The sequence below is a fragment of the Gigantopelta aegis genome, chromosome 4 (assembly GCF_016097555.1).
Source record: "Gigantopelta aegis isolate Gae_Host chromosome 4, Gae_host_genome, whole genome shotgun sequence".
Lineage (NCBI taxonomy): Eukaryota > Metazoa > Mollusca > Gastropoda > Neomphalida > Peltospiridae > Gigantopelta > Gigantopelta aegis.
The window spans coordinates 9,261,426-9,282,333 of NC_054702.1; the positions used below are offsets into that span (position 1 = coordinate 9,261,426).

General features: G+C 37.2%; 1 protein-coding gene across 1 annotated transcript in view; it reads left to right on the plus strand.

The window, feature by feature from the left end:
- Window positions 1–12,442: 12,442 nt before the first annotated feature.
- Window positions 12,443–20,908, plus strand: part of LOC121372631 — a 52,198-nt gene continuing 43,732 nt past the window's right edge. Inside the window, exon 1 of the mRNA XM_041499065.1 lies at window positions 12,443–12,568. The gene's annotated coding sequence lies outside the window, so the exon portion shown is untranslated. The remainder of the gene's footprint in view (window positions 12,569–20,908) is intronic.

Consider the following 20,908-nt stretch of genomic DNA (forward strand, 5'->3'; position numbering starts at 1 on the left):
GGCCCAGACAGTTTATTTCACACAGCCAAACTTAATTATATGTAGAATAAATGAATCCTTTTGATACGTGATACATCAAGTGTTTCCTTTCCTAGCGGCTTGCTGAGACGATTTGCTTACAATAGAAATAATTTGGTCAGAATTGCTCACTGTTGAAAGAGTTAATTTTATTACAGTCATTATTTGTATGCAAGTATTATGCATTTTGTAGGAAATTAGTAACTTTGTTTCCTTGCTGCTGTTTCATGAATCATCGAGATATATGTACATGTATATCAAGCTTGTTAAAGGGGCAGACTCAATACTAGTTTCAGTCCGTGAAAATGGACACTAAGTTTAGTTAATCTAAAAACCTACAACACATTTGGATAAAGTTGCAATAGAGAGAAGCTAAAGTCTGTGATATTTTAATGAGGAAATACCATCTGAAAATAGAGTAAAGCTTGTTTCGATAACCATTACTCCTCAGATGAATGTGCTATTTTAGAATTATGAAAAAATGCATTTTGGGACATTACAAAAACCTGATTGTCCAGAACCACTTCAGGTGTACGAATATTCTGAGTAATAAATGTAAGTAGGGGCCTACTTCTAACTTAAATGATCAAAAAAATAAAATGGATTTAATGGTGAAATATGTTGTAGTGTTGAAAAACTAGGGTCTGTCACTTTAATGTTAGTTGTCTCCCCTGTTCATATGTGTTAGAGTATATATATTTTTAATTAATGGTACCCATTATACCATAATATAAAACTAATACAGCTACTGCAAATTACCTATTAAATTTTTTTGCATTTCTTTCAAAATTAGATTCGTCAAATTTTTTTAAACACTTAAAGTCTATTGCAAATTACCAATTCAAAATATTTATATTTCTCTCAGAATTAGTTCTGTTAATACTTTGTTTTTAAAAAATGATAAAAACTAAACAAAAACAAAAAACCCAGCCTAAAATCTAATTTTTGAAAATTGTTCATATCACAGGGGAATGAAATAGTACACGCTGCCAACAGTGTGCCATGAAAATGGATGGGTTTTCACTCGACAACATTGATAAAATTTATTAAATCCTGCAGCGGGTTGCTATGGAAGCCTGTTTTGATGATCCATAACAACGGCAGTGAAGAATTGCCAAACCGAACAAGAGGAATGCTTTGATTACTTTTACAAGAAGCTTTATTTCGTGGAACGAGGAATACGACTTCAAAGAGACCCTAGTGGGTTATAGTGCTATTTACCTCATTGACAGAACGGGGGAATCACACAAGCACAAAACCCAAGGAACTGTCGCCACTAAGACACTCTAATTAATTTTTCGCCAGCCCTGTCTTTAGGAGGGTGTTAAATGACAGGAACAGATTGCATCGTTTTGATCTATCAGCTTATTTGTTGGTATTGTCTGGTTTGGTGTACAAGTGTAACTTTGTTTATAAAATTGGGTCAACTTAATCAACCTTTTAGAAAAGGAAAAAAAAAGAAAAATGTTTTATTTAATGATGCACTCAACACATTTTGTATTTACAGTTATATTGCATCAGACATATGGTTAAGGACCACACAGATATTGAGAGAGGAAACCCGCTGTCACCACTTCATGGGCTACTCTTCGATTAGCAGCAAGGGATCTTTTATATGCATCATCCCACAGACAGGATAGTACATACCACAACCTTTGATATACCAGTTGTGGTGCACTGGCTGGAATGAGAAATAGCCTTATGGGCCCACCAACTGGGATCAATCCCACATCAACAGCGCATCAAGCGAGCGCCATACCACTGGGCTACATCCCACCCTTTTAGAAAAGGAGTGTCAGTACTACATATTAGCATGTACTATCCTGTCTGTGGGATGCTGCTGTCTAGGATCGATCCCCGCTGCTGGACCCATTGGGCTATTTCTCGTTCCAGCCAGTGATGTAACAAAGGCTGGGGTATGTACTATCCTGTCTGTGGGATGGTGCATATAAAAGATCCCTTGCTGCTAATCGACAAGAGTAGCCCATGTAGTGGCGACAGCGGGTTTCCTCACTCTATATCTGTGTGGTCCTAAACCATATGTCAGACGCCATATAACCGTAAGTAAAATGTGTTGAGTGCATTGTGAAATAAAACATGTCCTTCCTGTTTTTACCATTAAATAGCATGTATGCGTCACAGTAATCTTGTTTGTAATTGTCAGTTTGACCAGTCCAATGTGTTTCTCACCATCCTAGTGGCAGTAGTAGCTCACAGTGTGTTGTCTGTGAAACGGGAACACATTAAATAGCATGTATGCGTCACAGTAATCTTGTTTGTAATTGTCAGTTTGACCAGTCCAATGTGTTTCTCACCATCCTAGTGGCAGTAGTAGCTCACAGTGTGTTGTCTGTGAAACGGGAACACATTAAATAGCATGTATGCGTCACAGTAATCTTGTTTGTAATTGTCAGTTTGACCAGTCCAATGTGTTTCTCACCATCCTAGTGGCAGTAGTAGCTCACAGTGTGTTGTCTGTGAAACGGGAACACATTAAATAGCATGTATGCGTCACAGTAATCTTGTTTGTAATTGTCAGTTTGACCAGTCCAATGTGTTTCTCACCATCCTAGTGGCAGTAGTAGCTCACAGTGTGTTGTCTGTGAAACGGGAACACATTAAATAGCATGTATGCGTCACAGTAATCTTGTTTGTAATTGTCAGTTTGACCAGTCCAATGTGTTTCTCACCATCCTAGTGGCAGTAGTAGCTCACAGTGTGTTGTCTGTGAAACGGGAACACATTAAATAGCATGTATGCGTCACAGTAATCTTGTTTGTAATTGTCAGTTTGACCAGTCCAATGTGTTTCTCACCATCCTAGTGGCAGTAGTAGCTCACAGTGTGTTGTCTGTGAAACGGGAACACATTAAATAGCATGTATGCGTCACAGTAATCTTGTTTGTAATTGTCAGTTTGACCAGTCCAATGTGTTTCTCACCATCCTAGTGGCAGTAGTAGCTCACAGTGTGTTGTCTGTGAAACGGGAACACATTAAATAGCATGTATGCGTCACAGTAATCTTGTTTGTAATTGTCAGTTTGACCAGTCCAATGTGTTTCTCACCATCCTAGTGGCAGTAGTAGCTCACAGTGTGTTGTCTGTGAAACGGGAACACATTAAATAGCATGTATGCGTCACAGTAATCTTGTTTGTAATTGTCAGTTTGACCAGTCCAATGTGTTTCTCACCATCCTAGTGGCAGTAGTAGCTCACAGTGTGTTGTCTGTGAAACGGGAACACATTAAATAGCATGTATGCGTCACAGTAATCTTGTTTGTAATTGTCAGTTTGACCAGTCCAATGTGTTTCTCACCATCCTAGTGGCAGTAGTAGCTCACAGTGTGTTGTCTGTGAAACGGGAACACATTAAATAGCATGTATGCGTCACAGTAATCTTGTTTGTAATTGTCAGTTTGACCAGTCCAATGTGTTTCTCACCATCCTAGTGGCAGTAGTAGCTCACAGTGTGTTGTCTGTGAAACGGGAACACATTAAATAGCATGTATGCGTCACAGTAATCTTGTTTGTAATTGTCAGTTTGACCAGTCCAATGTGTTTCTCACCATCCTAGTGGCAGTAGTAGCTCACAGTGTGTTGTCTGTGAAACGGGAACACATTAAATAGCATGTATGCGTCACAGTAATCTTGTTTGTAATTGTCAGTTTGACCAGTCCAATGTGTTTCTCACCATCCTAGTGGCAGTAGTAGCTCACAGTGTGTTGTCTGTGAAACGGGAACACATTAAATAGCATGTATGCGTCACAGTAATCTTGTTTGTAATTGTCAGTTTGACCAGTCCAATGTGTTTCTCACCATCCTAGTGGCAGTAGTAGCTCACAGTGTGTTGTCTGTGAAACGGGAACACATTGGAAATAAACTTGTCATTTTTGTCACAACTTGTCAAAGTTAAAGTTTGTTTTTGTTTAAAGGCACCACTAGAGCACATTGATTTGTTAATCATTGGCTATTGGATGTCAATCATCTGGTAATTTTGAAATATAGTCTTAAAAGAGGAAACCCACTACATGTTTCCATTAGTAGCAAAGGATCTTTTATATGCAACATTCCAGGATAGCACATACCACGACCGTTGATATATAAGTCGTGGTGCACAGGCTAAACGAAAAATAGCCCAATGGGCCCACTGACGGATCAATCCCAGACTGATGGCCCATCAGGCGAGCGCTTTACCACTGGCCTATGTCCCACCCCCGTACGTTGTCAAAGCAGAAAGGTGATCGAGCTATGAGTGGTGATAGTGTTCAATTTTGTATTTTGTTTAAACTAAGGTCAACATTAATTTTTTTTTACATTTAATGATATGTTTTCACAAATATGTAAGTCCTACATCAGTAAAATGTGGTTTATAGCTGCACCTATTCATCATGTTGCATTTAAAAATAAGAGAAGGTTTATAATTGCAATGTAATTCCAGTGTTCGAGATTAACGGTATCCCGATATTCCGGGGATACCAGAATTTAATTTTGGATACCAGACTTCAAGAACCCAGTATCCCACCGGGATACCATATAATGTTTTTTTTTTTAATCCTGCGTTTTTATTTTTTGCTAAACAATGAAAATCGTCATTTACTGGTGAAGTTAAGTAACAGTATTTTCGAGCTCATACCCAGTCTAATGCTAATATCTCACCCATCTCATACCCAGTTTAATGCTACACTGGAGCAATAGAGGCATAGCAATAGACTGGGAACCATTAAGTCGCTATTGTTTTTGTTGGATGTTTCCTCCCTTCAAATATTTGAAATACTGATTCCAGATCTACAGAAAGTTGATACAGGTAGATTTATCATTAATAATGTCAGAATCATTTATAAATTACTGCTAAATATTAATTTATGTTAGTATTATTCAAAAATAGATTCTGTTTGATTGCAAATTTCACAATTTCCACGATTGCGGCATTGCAATAGACTGCGAACGAGAACAGTGTCGTCCAAGTTTGTTACAAGGTTATTTATGAATTTAATTTAAGTGGGATACTAAATTCTTAGATGCGATACCATATTTTGAAATGTTAGTATCCAACTGCCCCAAATTTTTAATCTAGAACACTCCACACTGCAATTGAAAAAAAGCTTAGGATGGCCTTTATCCTCAGGGATGAAAATCGAAGGATTTATTTTATTTTGGCCTAAACGAACTGAACAAAGCTTGAAGGTATGTTACGGATCCTTTAGTAATTGTCCCGATTATTCGCCTTCCTGCAGCATGAGAAGTCAATATGTTTGAGAAGATTAGGACTGGCAGAGCATCAAAGGTGGTGGAAACACTGGCTCCCCCAACTATGAAAATAATATATTCCCCCCACCCCACATTGGAAGACAAATTAATACATTACTCCCTCCAGTTACTGGCATCTTGTGATGCCTATGAGAATGTAAACTGCAGACAGATCAATGAGATGGTCTCCATATCTCAAACTAAATCACCATGCTCGGTGGAGAAAATCTTTGGCTTACATTTTTCAGCTGACGGATGCTATGTCAAAATTTATATTTGTGTGTCATGTTAAGTTGGCAGGCGGTTACCATTAGGTCATTGAGGCTACTTTCCTGTCAGAAATCCATTTGGGATATTTAAAACCAAAATGGTCATAAGATTAATGGTTTCTTGTCCATCATAAATGATTTCTTTAAAATATATTGCTGATAGACTTGTGACCATTAATACCCGCTAACAGGTCTGGCGTGATAAGCAAATCTCTCTGATATTTGCATGCAGTCGTGTGTCTATTGAACTGGCTTCTCTTAATGTTTTCAGTATAAAAAGTCTCCAGCTTGACCTAACTGAACTGACTTCTCCTAATGTTTTCAGTATAAAAAGTCTCCAGCTTGACCTAACTGAACTGACTTCTAATGTTTTCAGTATAAAAAGTCTCCAGTTTGACCTAACTGAGCTGACTTCTAATGTTTTCAGTATAAAAAGTCTCCAGCTTGACCTGATACAACTGCACGAGTCTCCCCTGGGTTGCCATGCCACGACCAAAAGTGGTCAGGCCCTTTTTAAGGTCCCTATAGGCAACTTAGGGAGACACCACAGCATCATAGAGCTACTCACGATTCACTAATGTCACAACCTATATTGGCTCCGGAACTTTCTTTTTGACCGACCGTTCAAAATTGCACCCAAATTCCTCAATCAAACTTGTGCCTCTTTTCTCTTTTGGCATAATTCTTGCTCCATTCAAAATTCCATAGCACTATTACCCCCCTCCACCTGCTACCGACAGGTCGGGCTGCTGGTGCTCATTTGCACCTGCCAGTGCAGGCGGTCCCTCCTTCCCCCCTCACCTTTCCTGTCCTGGACGGAGAAGCCGGCTGAGGTGCCGGCTCTTGTGCCCAATACAGGCGTGCGCTACAACAGCTTGCTCTGAATGTGCACGTAAAGCCCTATGACCTGACCTGACCTGACCTAACTGAACTGGCTTCTCCTAATGTTTTCAGTATAAAAAGTCTCCAGTTTGACCTAACTGAAATCTCCCCCTGGTTGAATCGCTGGCCATGCCAGGGATAAGACCTGGGGGGGGGGGGGGGGGACATGCCTGAACCCTAGTGGACATAGGCATGTAAAAACTGGTCTGAAGCCTAACTGAACTGGCTTCTCTTGATGTTTTGAATATAAAAAGTCTCCAATTTGACCTAACTCAACTGGCTTCTCTTGATGTTTTGAGTATAAAAAGTCTCCAGTTTGACCTAACTCGACTGACTTCTAATGTTTTCAGTATAAAAAGTCTCCAGTTTGACCTAACTCAACTAGCTTCTCTTGATGTTTTGAGTATTAAATGTCTCCAGTTTGACCTAACTGAACTGGCTTCTCTTGATGTTTTCAGTATTAAAAGTCTTCAGCTTGACTTAACTGAACTGGCTAATGTTTTCAGTATAAAAAGTCTCCAGCTTGACCTAACTGAACTGACTTATAATGTTTTGAGTATAAAAAGTCTCCAGCTTAACCTAACTGAACTGACTTCTAATGTTTTCAGTATAAAAAGTTTCCAGTTTATCCTAACTGAACTGGCTTCTCTTGATGTTTTCAGTATAAAAAGTCTCCAGTTTGACCTAACTGAACTGACTTCTAATGTTTTCAGTATAAAAAGTCTCCAGTTTGACCTACTAAAAAAAATAGCTTCTCTTGATGTTTTGAGTATTAAATGTCTCCAGTTTGACCTAGCTGAACTGGCTTCTCTTGATGTTTTCAGTATTAAAAGTGTCCAGCTTGACCTAACGGAACTGACTTCTCCTAATGTTTTCAGTATTAAATGTCTCCAGTTTGACCTAACTCAGCTGGCTTCTCTTGATGTTTTGAGTATTAAAAGTCTCCAGTTTGACCTAACAGAAATGACTTCTTCAAATGGATAAGTTTGGTATTCACAGTCTTTATAGCCATGGTATTCACAGTCTGTACATCCACCTAGCAGAATCCATTTCATTTAAATATATAATTTTGATATTTGTTGTCAATATCCACCTAACAGAATGTATTTCTGTTGAATGGATAACTTTGGTATTTGCAGACTTACTTTAACAAAATTGACATTTGCAGTTGTTTTGTCCACCTAATAGAACAGACTTATCTCAACAGATAACTTTGATATTTGCAGTCTCTATGACCACTACATGGAATCCACTAACTCATGTATTATTTCTGTTTCATATTATCAAAAGACAACATTGCTGCTGCTGCATTGGAGGTCATATATATATACTGTGTCAAAAAAGAAACACATAGGCGAAATATTCATGGAATTATCTCTTTAATACAAAGTGGCATAATTTCGTTATTTATGATCGTACCACATTCAAATTTGACATGAATATGTGACAATGTTCTTGCTATGGACTGATGGCAGTGGAGGCGTTTTCGTCACCAAATGAGGGTGCTGAAATCAGTACCGTGTGTGGCCAGCAGCAGTAGCAATCACTGCACGACATCTCCTTGGCATAGACTGAATGAGTCTCTGAATACAGGCACGTGGAATCCTAGCCCATTATTCCTGCAGTGCATGTGACAGTTGCGGAAGTGTCTGAGGCTCCGGGTCATGCTGGCGTACACGTCTGTCCAGTTCGTCCCATAGATGTTCAATGGGGTTGAGATCTGATGATCTTGATGGCCATGGTAGTACATTAATGTTCTCATTCTGTAGGAAATCTATTGTTACACGTGCTGTATGCGGCCTAGCATTGTCTTGCTGAAAGAGTTCTCTCTGTCGATCCAAAATGGGAAGCATGTGATGGCGAAGAATTTCATCCCGGTAGTGTACAGCTGTCGGGTTGCCTTGTACGAACACAAGTTCACTTCTGCCGGTGTACGAGATGGCTTCCCACATCATGACACTCCCTCCACCAAATCTGTGAACTTGGGCGATGCAGTTGTTGGCAAAACATTCATTGCGGCATCTGTAAACACATTGTCATCCATCACGTCGCTGTAGAAGGAAATGTGACTCATCGCTGAACCATACACGCCGCCAGTTTCCCCAAGTTCCATCCCTGTTTATTCGTGCACCAGCGAACATGTAAATGTCGATGTTGACATCGCAGGATGGGGACAACATACGGTCTCCTAGCCCATAAACCAGCTTCTTGAAGTCGGTTCCGAATGGTTTGTGCAGACACCCTTCTCAAACCAGGTAGGTGTCCAGCAGTGTTCGTTCAGTGCAGAACCAGGATGTAGCAATCTTGTGCTGCAGTTGTTATGCAAGGTCTTCCACTTCTGGGCCAGTCTTCAGCTGATTGAAACTGCTGGTACCTGTCCCAGAGATGTGAAATGGTGCGACTGCTGACTGCGATTCACCTAACTGGAGGCAGCCTATTTCAATGTTTCGATTTGGCAGGTTTAGTCTTGGCATCTTGTAACTCGTCTACGTCGAAATGGAAATGAGGCATCATTGTGAGCATTGCAGCTTTAAATACCCATCACTACCCCAATCTTTTGCCTGAGTTTCACGTGCATTCGCCAAAATCTGACCATTTCACGCTGATTTCCTGCAATTGTCGCACAATTTGCCACAACGTGCAGTAAATTTGTTTTAGGGTGCATTTGGGCATGCTGTCCCATTCCAGGAACATTAACAAAAATGGTCATTCAGCAACATTGTAAAAAAAACCCTCTATTTTGTAAAATCAAACACTTTTCTTCTTTCCCTATCACCTATGTGTTTCTTTTTTGACAGAGTATACATGTAGTGGTGATTTCTTTAGTATGATTGTAGATGAAACCCTGTTCTTCAAGAAACAATGGTAAATAACTAAAAATAATTTTAGAGGCTGCTGCTATCTCAGAAAAGTTGATCTATAAGTTGTTGAAAATAATGGGAGTACAGTAGAATCTCATTGCGGCACCATAATTTGTCAGACCCATCACCTAGTTCAAATCAAGCATTTGGATACTAGTTTTAGCAGTGTTCAAACCCTTTATAACTTGAAAGTATTGATTAACAATTTAAAGCCAAATGGCATTTATTTGTTTATAAAATATACCAAAACGTTATCTACGTTACATAATGCAAAACCCCCCACCTTATATATATATAATATATATATATATATATATATATCTATATATACACACACACACAGTCAAATCCGCTTAATTGCATAACCCCGGTGAGTGTCAAATTTATGCTAATAACCGGTATAACATATTATCTGATAGAGCCCCATTTCCAGATTATAACTAATGGTAAACTTTACAGATGCCTTGTGGACAGTCTATCTTACTCTTAACTGCAGAACATTCTCTGAATGCTGATACATGTTTGCGTTTCATTTGTTTATACATGTATTTTAAAATAATAAATAAAATAACAGAATAAATGTTGTAAGATCAAATATTTTTAATTTTTCTTTGTTAAAAATCTGCGGTTGTGTTTATTGATGCTATTTCTAGCTACTAATATTCATATTGCAGTTTGTTGCACACGGCTTTTCCACAGTTCACAACTATTGTTCTGAGGGGTGTTGCATAGTGAAACCGTGTTACTTGACAAAGAGCAATTTCCACGTGCAGGCGAAATAAACATAGCTTAAATTAACAACTGTTAATTGTCAACCGATTTCAGCTACAGTGTACTAATGTTACAGTATATTTTGTTAGAGATGCTATTGTGCATTGAACAAAATATAAGAAGCGTAGTGTTTATTTTGCTTATTTCATTCATCCATTAGAAAATTAAAAATATTTAATCATGAATAATGAATAAAATTATTAACACGATGTAAGCCAGGCCTATAGGAACTGGGAAAGAAGCCTGTGCCCGCCCCCCTCACTCTGACCAGACCCGACATGACCTGACCTGACCCGACACATATATATAGATAGATAGATAGATAGATATTTAGTGCTGGCATAACCAAGAAAAATTAATTTTTGAACTTTGATTTTACATTCATGTTTGTGTTATTGTCACTTGCAGCAACATTGGGTGTTATAAATGGCTTTACTGAAACAAAGTCGACAGCCTTTTAGTTGGTTATACATGTAATGGTTCTAAGACAGTGATGTGAGTAACTAATTCAGGATTGGTCAGTTGTGATGTGAGGGTGGCTGCTAAAATAGCTTGAGAATTATTGACCATTGAAATGACACTACACAAAATAACACCGACATGTATATAGAGAACAATACATAAGTGGCCATTTGATACCATTTATCTCAGAATGAGTTGTTTTGAAATGTATCTAACAAGTGAATGTATTATTCTTTTTCTTACATATTCTCAAAAACCAGGTTTTAAGCAAATTTTAACATCTTTTTCGACTAAAGGTTATTTACAGCCATTGCACTTGAATGTCAGGTTAACTATATGTCTAATCGATTTCCATTGTGTAGTTTTTCATTGGTTGTATGGCAGAATGTTAAACCATTCACTGTTTGAACCAATGACAGGGCAGGATGTAGCCCAGTGGTAAAGCATTTGCCTGATGTGTGGTCGATCTAGAATCGATCCTCGATTGGACTGTTTCTCATTCCAGTCAGTGCTCCACAACTGGTATAACAAAGGCTGTGGCATGTACTATCTTGTCTTTTGGATGCTGCATATAAAAGATCCCTTGCTGCTAACTGAAAAGAATAGCCCATTGTGTGGCGGCAGCAAGTTTTCTCTTGTTATCTATGAGATCCTTAAGCATATGTCCAATGCTGTTTAACTGTGATTAAAATGTGTTGATTGTGTCATTAAATAAAACATTACTTCCTTGAAGATTCTACTATATGTACATCACTGATGACAGTTCACAGCAGCGTTCATCAGGGGCGAGGGTGGGATGTAGCACAGGGGTAAAGTGCTCGCCTTTTAAATCAGTGTGCTCTAGTGATGTCGTTAAACAAAACAGACTTCTTCTTTCATGGAGATTCTACTGTATATGCAGCACTGACAGTTCACAGCAGCACTGCCCAGGGCCGATGTAAAAGCTGAAGTAAAATCAATTAACATTGGTATTTGTTCTGCTGGCCACAGACATCTGGTTTTTAATTTAAACCTTTAAAGGGACTGTCCTCAGTTTGCAGCCGTTATAAGATGTTTTTCACTAACACTCAAGCCTTTTTGTAGATTCAAATTACTTATTAAATACATTTTCTTGTTTACAAAAGCAATATTTGTATATCCAATGTTTCTCCAACCATGTGCTAAGGTCAGTAGCAGTTTTTTTCATTCTATTTCATAATATATATTTCTTTCTTACGTACAACATTTTTGGGAGGTAAAATCTGTTTTTGGCTGCTACAACATTAGAACAGTAAAAAAAAACCCCATATTTAACCAATTAACATATTTTAATCCATGCCTACTCAGTTATAGCTTGATTGTGTAACAAAAAATTAGTTAGTTTATTTCTTTTTAAGACATTTTTTTACAATTAACTTCTTTTTTTTCCTCTTTTTTTTTTTTTTTTTTTTGGTGGTGGTGGTGGTGGTGGTGGGTGTTTCAGGAATTCTGTTAGTTCATTTAAAATACTTTTATAGGTAATGGATGTAAAAGATGTGGAAAAAATTAATCTGTGCCCCACTTTATTTATATATTTTTTAAAGAATATTTTAGGTGGTTTTGTTTCACGAATTGTTAGTTCATATAAAGTACTGTTATAGGGTAACAGAAGTAGAGGTTATGGAAAACATTAATCCATGCCTACTTAATTGAGCTTAGGCTGGACCCATTAGTTGACCAGTTGTAAATTGCACACAATATAGATTTGAACCGTTTAGGTATTTCATCTGAAAGTTGGCTTTTCCTGTAATTGACACGAGAACAGCTGCTCATGATCAATACAAGTGTTTGATTCTCGGATATTGACATGCAAAACACGAGGCAGCGTTTGTCTGCCCATCAGCTGGGACGTGGTATAACGCACACTCTCACACTTGTACAGTATACCAGTGGGTGAGAGTACCACAGTGCAGCAGGGAAATTGACCTGTGTGTACAAACATGTGGAAGTCTTCTTCGTGAAGCACAGTATTAATTGCAGTGTACATTGAGAACTGGATCCAACTGTATTCAGATATTTCTGGCATGCAATGGAATAAATGGTGAGAATTATGCATGGGTTCTGGATTATTCATGGTAATGTTTGTTTAATTTATATAATTCCTCGCCTGCAAGGTAAGAATGGCTGCACATAATTTTCTCTTTTCTTGTTTAGTGTGACTGATTGTTTGGTTAAAACAGCTGTCTGCGTAAACATAGGTCATTTTGTATTAGCAAGGGAATATAGTTTGTATTGTGAAAATAACTATTCAAATTAAAGTTGCATGACCCTAGTTCCTGACATATGTATGTACTTTTATTTTGCGTGAAGTATGTTTTAAACTGCTAATGCCAGGATGACGAAGACCACATTGATTTTTCCAAGATTTTTAACTGAAGCAAGACGTTTTAAGTGATGTGTAATTAAGCAGTGAAAAACAGCTACAATAGCTATATAAATATCTTATAACACCTGATAAATTATCAAATCTTTGACATCCAATAGCTGATGATTAAATAATCAGTGTGCTCTAGTGGTGTCATTAAATAAAACAAACTTTAACTTTATACTACCTGATAAAATAGCTACAATTCTAAAACACATATATGTATAGCATAACATGCAATCCAAAGTTTTGTATCCTATGAATAATGCTAATGGAATTTTTAAAAAGATCATTTTAATATTAAAATGTTCACCAACATGTCATTTTAATATTACAATTTGTGAAAACGTCATTTTAATATGTATTTTGTATACGTCCAATTGAAGAACCAAAACCTGTTGTCCATGGCATACTGATACCTTGGCTATCTGGGCTGTCTGTCGAAGACTGGGGATAATGGTTAGTGAGAGAGAGGTCTGTGTCGTAGCCTCCCCATTGGGCCATTCAATGTCACTCTTGGCTGGATATGATTCTGTAATGGAACTCATGCATTATCAAGGGAAAGAAGGAAGGAAATGTTTTATTTAACGATGCACTCAACACATTGTATTTACGGTTAGAAAGAGGAAATCTGCTGTCGCCACTTCAGGGGCTACTCTTTTCGATTAGCAGCAAGGGATCTTTTATATGCACCATCCCATAGACAGGATAGCACATACCATGGCCTTTGATGTACCAGTCATGGTGCCAAAAAAGACGAAATGGTTTCGTCGGGGGGGGGGGGGGGTTAATAATTTTGCACTTGCCATTTCGTCTTTGAAATTTAGGTTGGCATCAAGATTAAAAACCTTCATAAATGATTGTTTTCCAAGAACAGCAGAAAAACTAAGCCGGCATTCCCCAGGAACAGGAATTCTGTGTGTGTGCCGGGTACCATCCAGCCAGTCAGACAATTACACCACCTCCCCTGACAGCCAATTAGAACTCGCGATACAAATATGCATAGCATTTACTAACCAGTCCCACTTACCTATGCGTAACATTTCTTCATCAAATTTTTGTTCGAATCTGCACATCTTCATCCACCATTACAGCTATCTGTAGACACTAGTTTTGTAAAAACACGATAGAGGGCATGCCAGTTCCGTATCGAGTATGACACATCAGGCCTTTGTGAATCATTTCATGCTAAATAAGCAAACCTTGTTTTATATGTTTACTTTTAATTAACCTAATTTATATATAGTTTTGCGTATCATATTTGATACGGGCAGCACTCTAGGGTTAAAATTGACAACTTTATGACAAATGAGGCAAACAAGAAACAAATACATGAAATAGAAATATTTTATTACTAGTATGCCCTACATGTATTCTGCATTTCTGTATAAATACATAATTTACAAGTAGTGACGTTTTCATCTGAAATAAATAATGATATCAAAACATAATCTTATTTAGTCTTTTTTTAGGGGGGTGGGGGTCTCAAGAGAGACTAAACTGTTTCTTCTTTTTTGGCATCATATGAATTTTGAGATTGTCCCTAACAGCACCCTGTTGGAGCTCATGTCCAGTTGACTTTTTATTTGACCAATCAAAACCTTACTTGCAAAATCATGCCAGTGATTTGAAAAGAATTTGAAAATATTCGGGATTATGCTGAGGGTATACGAAATGATTCGGGTGAATTACGAAGTATGCCGGAAACTAATTTCAATATAAAAAATTTAATTCATTTCAAGACCAAAAAAAGAAGCTGTGATGGGTATAGCCATAAAATCTGTTTATACTAGTATACAATCCAGAGTTTATTACTGCACTTTCACCCCTTTTTTTAATGTTGAACTAGACCAACAAGTTCGCCTATTGCATAAGTTGTCTTGCCCGATATTTTTAGAATTTGTATGCTCCTGAATAACATTATAAAAGGCAAAGTGTAATTGGTCGATATTTAAATTGTTATTTATAGATGAAATGTCACCTGGACATGGGAGTTCATGCAATGCTGTTAGATCTACTGGTGAGATGCAGTAGAGCTCATTTTAATCAGATTGTCGATCAAACATAGTGTTATTAAACAAAACAAACCCTTTTGTTTTAAATCATTGGGAGAATAGTAAAATATGTCTTCTTTACACAAGTGGCTGCTTGTACAGGTCAATGTGTTTTGCATGTTACATATTTTTCGAAATGTTTGTTTACTTCACAATCCTCACTGTATAAATTTAATAGTTTTGTTTATTCACAGAATGATTGATTTTTCAGTGCAACATTTGTTTATTGACTATTACTCGACTACAGATAACAAGCTGCTGTTTGCTAGTAAACCAGTGTATGACTTTGTTTATCCTTGTTATGATTGATCGTCCTCTCCGTTCTGTACATCAGGTTTTTGGTTTTAGCCATTTACCAACAATTATTGTCAGTTGTCTTTTTTTTTTTATCTTCCTGGTTTCTGCATCCAAGAATTCGAATTGTCAGCTCTTTATCTGATCTCAAGTTTTTTCTTTTTTCTTTGCATAAAACAATTTTTTCACAAATTGTATTTGATTTAATCTGAAATGCTAAAAAATGACCTAATTTGAGTTTGATACAACATATTAAAAGACCATGTGGTTGAGCTTTCATTTCAAAATGGGAAACACATGCATCTTTGTACATCAATGAAATTGCCTATGTTCTGCATTTTAACTTCTGTTTCCCCTGCCTTGAGTTTGTTTGATGTAAAAAAATCTGTGGCGTTAAGAAATGTTTTCTAGAATGTTTTTTTTTTTTTTTTTTTAAATTTGTTTCTTATTGAGCATTATTATTTAGAACCAAATTTTTTTATTCAAAATAAATTATGAAGGTTTAATGTTATTATTAGTAAGGATGTTTCAAAGTTAATTATAAGGATTGTCTGTTATTTCTTTTACGTTCATCGGGGTATGAAAAAATTTAAAATCAGGTGCAAACTTATGCGTAAACGGCTTCTCAGATTCACACAGTTTGCAGATGATTTTTTGTTTTGTTTTGTTCATACCATAACCAAATGTTTGACGTCCAATAGCCGACTAACATATCAATGTGCTCTAGTGGTGTCATTAAACAAAATACTTTCATACCCCAATGAACGTAAAAGAAACAAAACAATTCTTAAATGTTACATCTCTTCAACCAACGGCAATAATGTGGCCCAGTGGTAAAGCGCTCGCTTGATGTTGGGTCGGTTTGAGATCAATCCCTGTTGATAGGCCCATTGGGCTATTTCTCGCTCCAGCCAGTGCACCACGACTGGTACATCAAAGGCCGTGGTATGTGCTATCCTGTCTATGGGATGGTGCAAAGATTCCTTGCTGCTAATCGAAAAGAGTAGCCAATGAAGTGGCGACAGTGGGTTTCCTCTCTCAATATCTGTGTGGTCCTCAACCATATGTCCAACGCCAGGCATATAACCGTAAATAAAATGTGTTGAGTGTGTCGTTAAATAAACCATTTCCTTCTTCTTTCCAACAGCGATAATGTTTATCCAGCAACAACAAACGACCATCAGTAAAGCGCCTGACCTATGGCAATTTTCATCCACACCACAATGAAGTTGAAGCCCAGCACTAGGACAATTAAAGTGATCAGTTATTAGCAAGCACTTGCTCTCTGTGTAATCTGAACATGCTGAAAGTAACCCAGCTAACCTTTGGTCTTTGTGCTTTCAGAGTAAGAACATCACATGGCAATTGACAGTGTGTGACATTAACCCACAACCAACCAGGACATTACCTTACTATGTGAATATGCATGTATTTCTCTGCACATGTCTATAAAATTCCATCTTGTGAGAGTGATAGCAATGAAAATTACTTCTTCAGACACTCATTTGCTTAATGCAGGCCAGTTTGTATTGGCCGATGTGGGAGAATCATAAATAACTTCTTGAGACAAGTGCCTAGATAATATAGAAGTTAGTTCGGAGGTCTGTTCACAAAGCAGTTTAATATTAACACAGGTGTCTGCTTAATACAGGTTCCTACTTAACATGTGTCTCCTTAATGCAGGTTCCTACTTAACATGTGTCTGCTTAATACAGGTTCCTACTTAACATGTCTGCTTAATACAGGTTCCTACTTAAATGTGTCCTTAATACAGGTTCCTACTTAGCAGGTGTCTGCTTAATACAGGTTCCTACTTAACAGGTGTCTGCTTAATACAGGTTCCTACTCCACATATTTTTGCTTTAAGGGACATACCCTAGTTTTTGAACACTAAGACATATTTTTTTACTGTTAGAGCCGTTTTTGATAACTGAAATCATACTTTACTTACATTTTATTGTTTAGATTATTCATTTCCGTGCATTCGAAGTGTTTTTGGTCATCCTGGTGTTTTTAACATCACAAAATACCTTTCTCATACTTTTAAAAACGCACGTGTGGCTGAGAAGTAACAGTTATGGAGTCGAGTTTTTGTCTATTTTTAGAGGGTATTTCACCATTTGAAAGTCACAGTCTCATGTTTCACTCAATTGTAACTTTATCTAAATGTCTTACAGGTTTGTAGATTAACTAAACTTAGTGTTAATTTTCACGGGTTGAAACTAACACAGCTTCCTACTTACCAGATGTCTACTTAACACCAGTTCCTACTTAACACCAGTTCCTACGTAACTACTTAACAGATGTCTGCTTAACATGGCTTCCTACTTAACAGATGTCTGCTTAACATGGCTTCCTACTTAACAGATGTCTGCTTAACACGACTTCCTACTTAACAGATGTCTGCTTAACACGGCTTCCTACTTTTCACTGTTCGTCCAAAATGTTCCATATTCTCTGTCAAGAATTGTGATATGGTTTAAGCTGATACTTTGCACACATTCTGAATGGGAGCTGACATTTTAGACCATTGTGCAGCCCAAACCATAGGACTAATCTCGGGACCCAACCACCAATATTTTCATATTGTTTTTCATAACACACTTTCATCTTTCTTTTCTTTCTTAAACATATTTTCGTGCTTATATTCAATTAAGGTTCAAGCATATTGTGCTGGGCACACACCTCAGCTATCTGGGTTGTCTGTCCGTAACCGAGTTTTAGTTGTTAGTGGCAGTGATGTATCTAGGAAAAATAGCGCCTATGGCAAGCACTGAAATTGTGCCCCTGTCCAAAGATCTGACACCCATCTTTTAGATAACGTTTGACTTCAACAGAAACTGCTCAGTGGCGCCCAGGGCATGTGCCATACCTGCCATACCCTAGGTACGCCACTGGTTAGTGGTTGCTGAGAGAGAAGAGGGTGTAGGTATTACACCTATACCCACTGAGTCATTAAAACTTCCTCTGGGTGGGAACCAGTACCGGGCTGCGAACCCAGTACCTACCAGTCTTATGTCTGATGACTTAACCACGACACCACTGAGGCCGGTAATACTTTTATCTCTAGCTATGTAACGTAACAGAAATATATGCTTAAAACAGGTAGCTGCTTTAAACATTCAGTTGCTGAATTAACAGAGGTAGCTACTTGTAACATATGCAATACATGCACATTCACCAAATTCAGCTAATCTGAAGCAGTGGGATTTTTGTTAGTACTTAACAGAGTTTATCAAGTACTTCTCTCAATGGACTTTCCAATTCTAATCTGTGTACTATAACTTGTCGGTCAAAGGTGTTGTCCTGTAAAGATCCCTTGCCACTATTTTGGAGAAGTTGCCCCTGATGTAGAAGGTTTAATTGTTACCTTACACTAAAGACCATGGGCCTCAATCACCTATGTTAAAGGAATGCTTAAGCAAGGCTTTTGGCCTGGTATGCATATTCAAAGATATATAATGCACATTATTGCTTAATATCAACAAGTATATTATTATATATAATTAATAAAACGGTTAAATGTGACGGCTATTAGATATAACGGGTGCAGCCATTTTGTTCCATTCCAGTGAATACACCCTGTGGCGAGCTGGTGGTTACGTAATACTTAATTCGTAACGTCAGGAATAAGCCTTAGAACTAGAGAAACACAATCTACCTGGTTTTTGCGGGATGATAAATAGTCATACATTGCAATATTCTGTAATAATATACATCCCAGTAAGCCAGCAATAAGTATATCCAGCAATATATATATATATATTATTTTTCAATACAAAATAAAACACCATTGTCAAAGTGGCTAGAAATTCCCAAAACCAAAGAAAAGTATTTGGTTTTCTATTTACTATACCTACACCTTTCACTCTATCCCCTCTTCTTTTCTTCCTCCTTTAAATCTACTATAGTCTGTGGTATCTAAACATGTATCCGCATGTAAATTGTAGGGAGAGGTCTTAATATAGGCTAAGCCTGTTGACCAATCCCAGTATGTTGTTTTGGCAAATAAATATTGTTTAAAGTACAAAGTGGCTACACAACAAGTTGAAATAATTAACAATGTTTTGTCCATGCATTAACCTACGTACTGAAGTGATACACGGAGTGTTTTCTTACTTAATTGGTCTATGCTGTTAGTTGCTTCTACCTGTGATTCCTGATTGGCAGATGTGTATTTGATTGGTAACCAGACAAGCCAATTAATTGATGCTGTCTAAACACAAAAATACATACCGGTATTATGTAATATTACCTGTTGCCCCTAAAATGGTAATGGACATGGTTTATTACTGTAAATAGTTCTGTAAAACTATTGATTAAGTAGACTTTTCCATCGAAAACCACAGAACTGACCAATTACGTAGTCCCAAAGAAAAGAAAATTATCACTTTGGTATCGTGGGTTGTCGTTTTTGCTCCAACGTAGCATATCAATAGGCCTAATAGTGTACATTTTTCCTTTGGATTATTTAACAGAGAAAAATATTATAACCCCATTTTGAAATATATTTTGTTAAATAGTTTATTATATTATCACATCATTTAGGTTGTTTTACAAGTCAGGTTGATCAAAGAGAAGCACCTTGTCGAAAATTACTGCTTTTGTTTACACTGTACATATACAGGAGATGGTCAGGGGCTGACGTCACTTCGCCCCAAACTAGCTCTCCTGGATGCCTCAAAAAGAAAACAAAAAGGCTGCCCCCAGCTAGCAGAAATAATCACGTTTTTTTTATTAACACTAAAGTTACGCGTTTTTCATTTGGTAAAGTGTCCGTATGTGTTGGTGGTCAGGGTATGCATCTTTCCAACGCATAAGGCTCATGTTTTAGTTTACTCTCCCTTTAAACATTATCTAGCTGCTTTAAAACTGTACTGGTGTAGTGTTTTTAAACATTCCTTTCCTTTCCACTTATCTTGGAGTGTGAAATATCTAATAGTTCAATAGAATTTCATTAAAAAAAGGACTGATAAGCAATAAATGTTTGAAGGAGCAATAGAAGAATTAATCCCAGACATCGATGTCTACATGAGAGAAAACTTCAGACTAGTTTGTCTGACACTCCTCGTCAAAGCTCGTATTCCCAGTGCCAACTTTTATTTCCCAGGATGCACTTTCCTCATCTGCTGCACCTGAGACCCTAATAGATTGTTCTTTTTATCTCATCCACCTCTTGGATGTTGAGGTGATTAATGATTCTCCTGCTAGTCGCCATGACAGGGAAGGTCATGTCTGTGACTCTTTGGAGGCAGAAACTAGTGATTGCTCTTACTTCAAAGAATAAAAAATAAAAATAAAGGGAATTATTTTTTAAAAATTTAATGTTTTTTTTTTAAATCGACAGGTACATTAATAAAAATAATTTCAATCTTTTAGTGCAGAAATGTTAGCTGGTAAAGAGTTGTACATATTCAGAAATTCATTTCAAATTATTTTAATCTAATTACATTTTAGCATTTCATTGGTTTTAAGGTTAAATGTTATGAGGTGAGCATGTTTGAACTTAGTTTAGGGTTGCTTAATTTGGGCACTCCCTTTACCGCCTCAGATGTTGTGCAATCTATAACACTCTTGTTTGCCTCTTCTTTTTTATCCTGGTAGTATTCTATATTTCTTTCAATGTTTATTTTTTAATATAAATATTATGAAATTGTGTAATAAATAA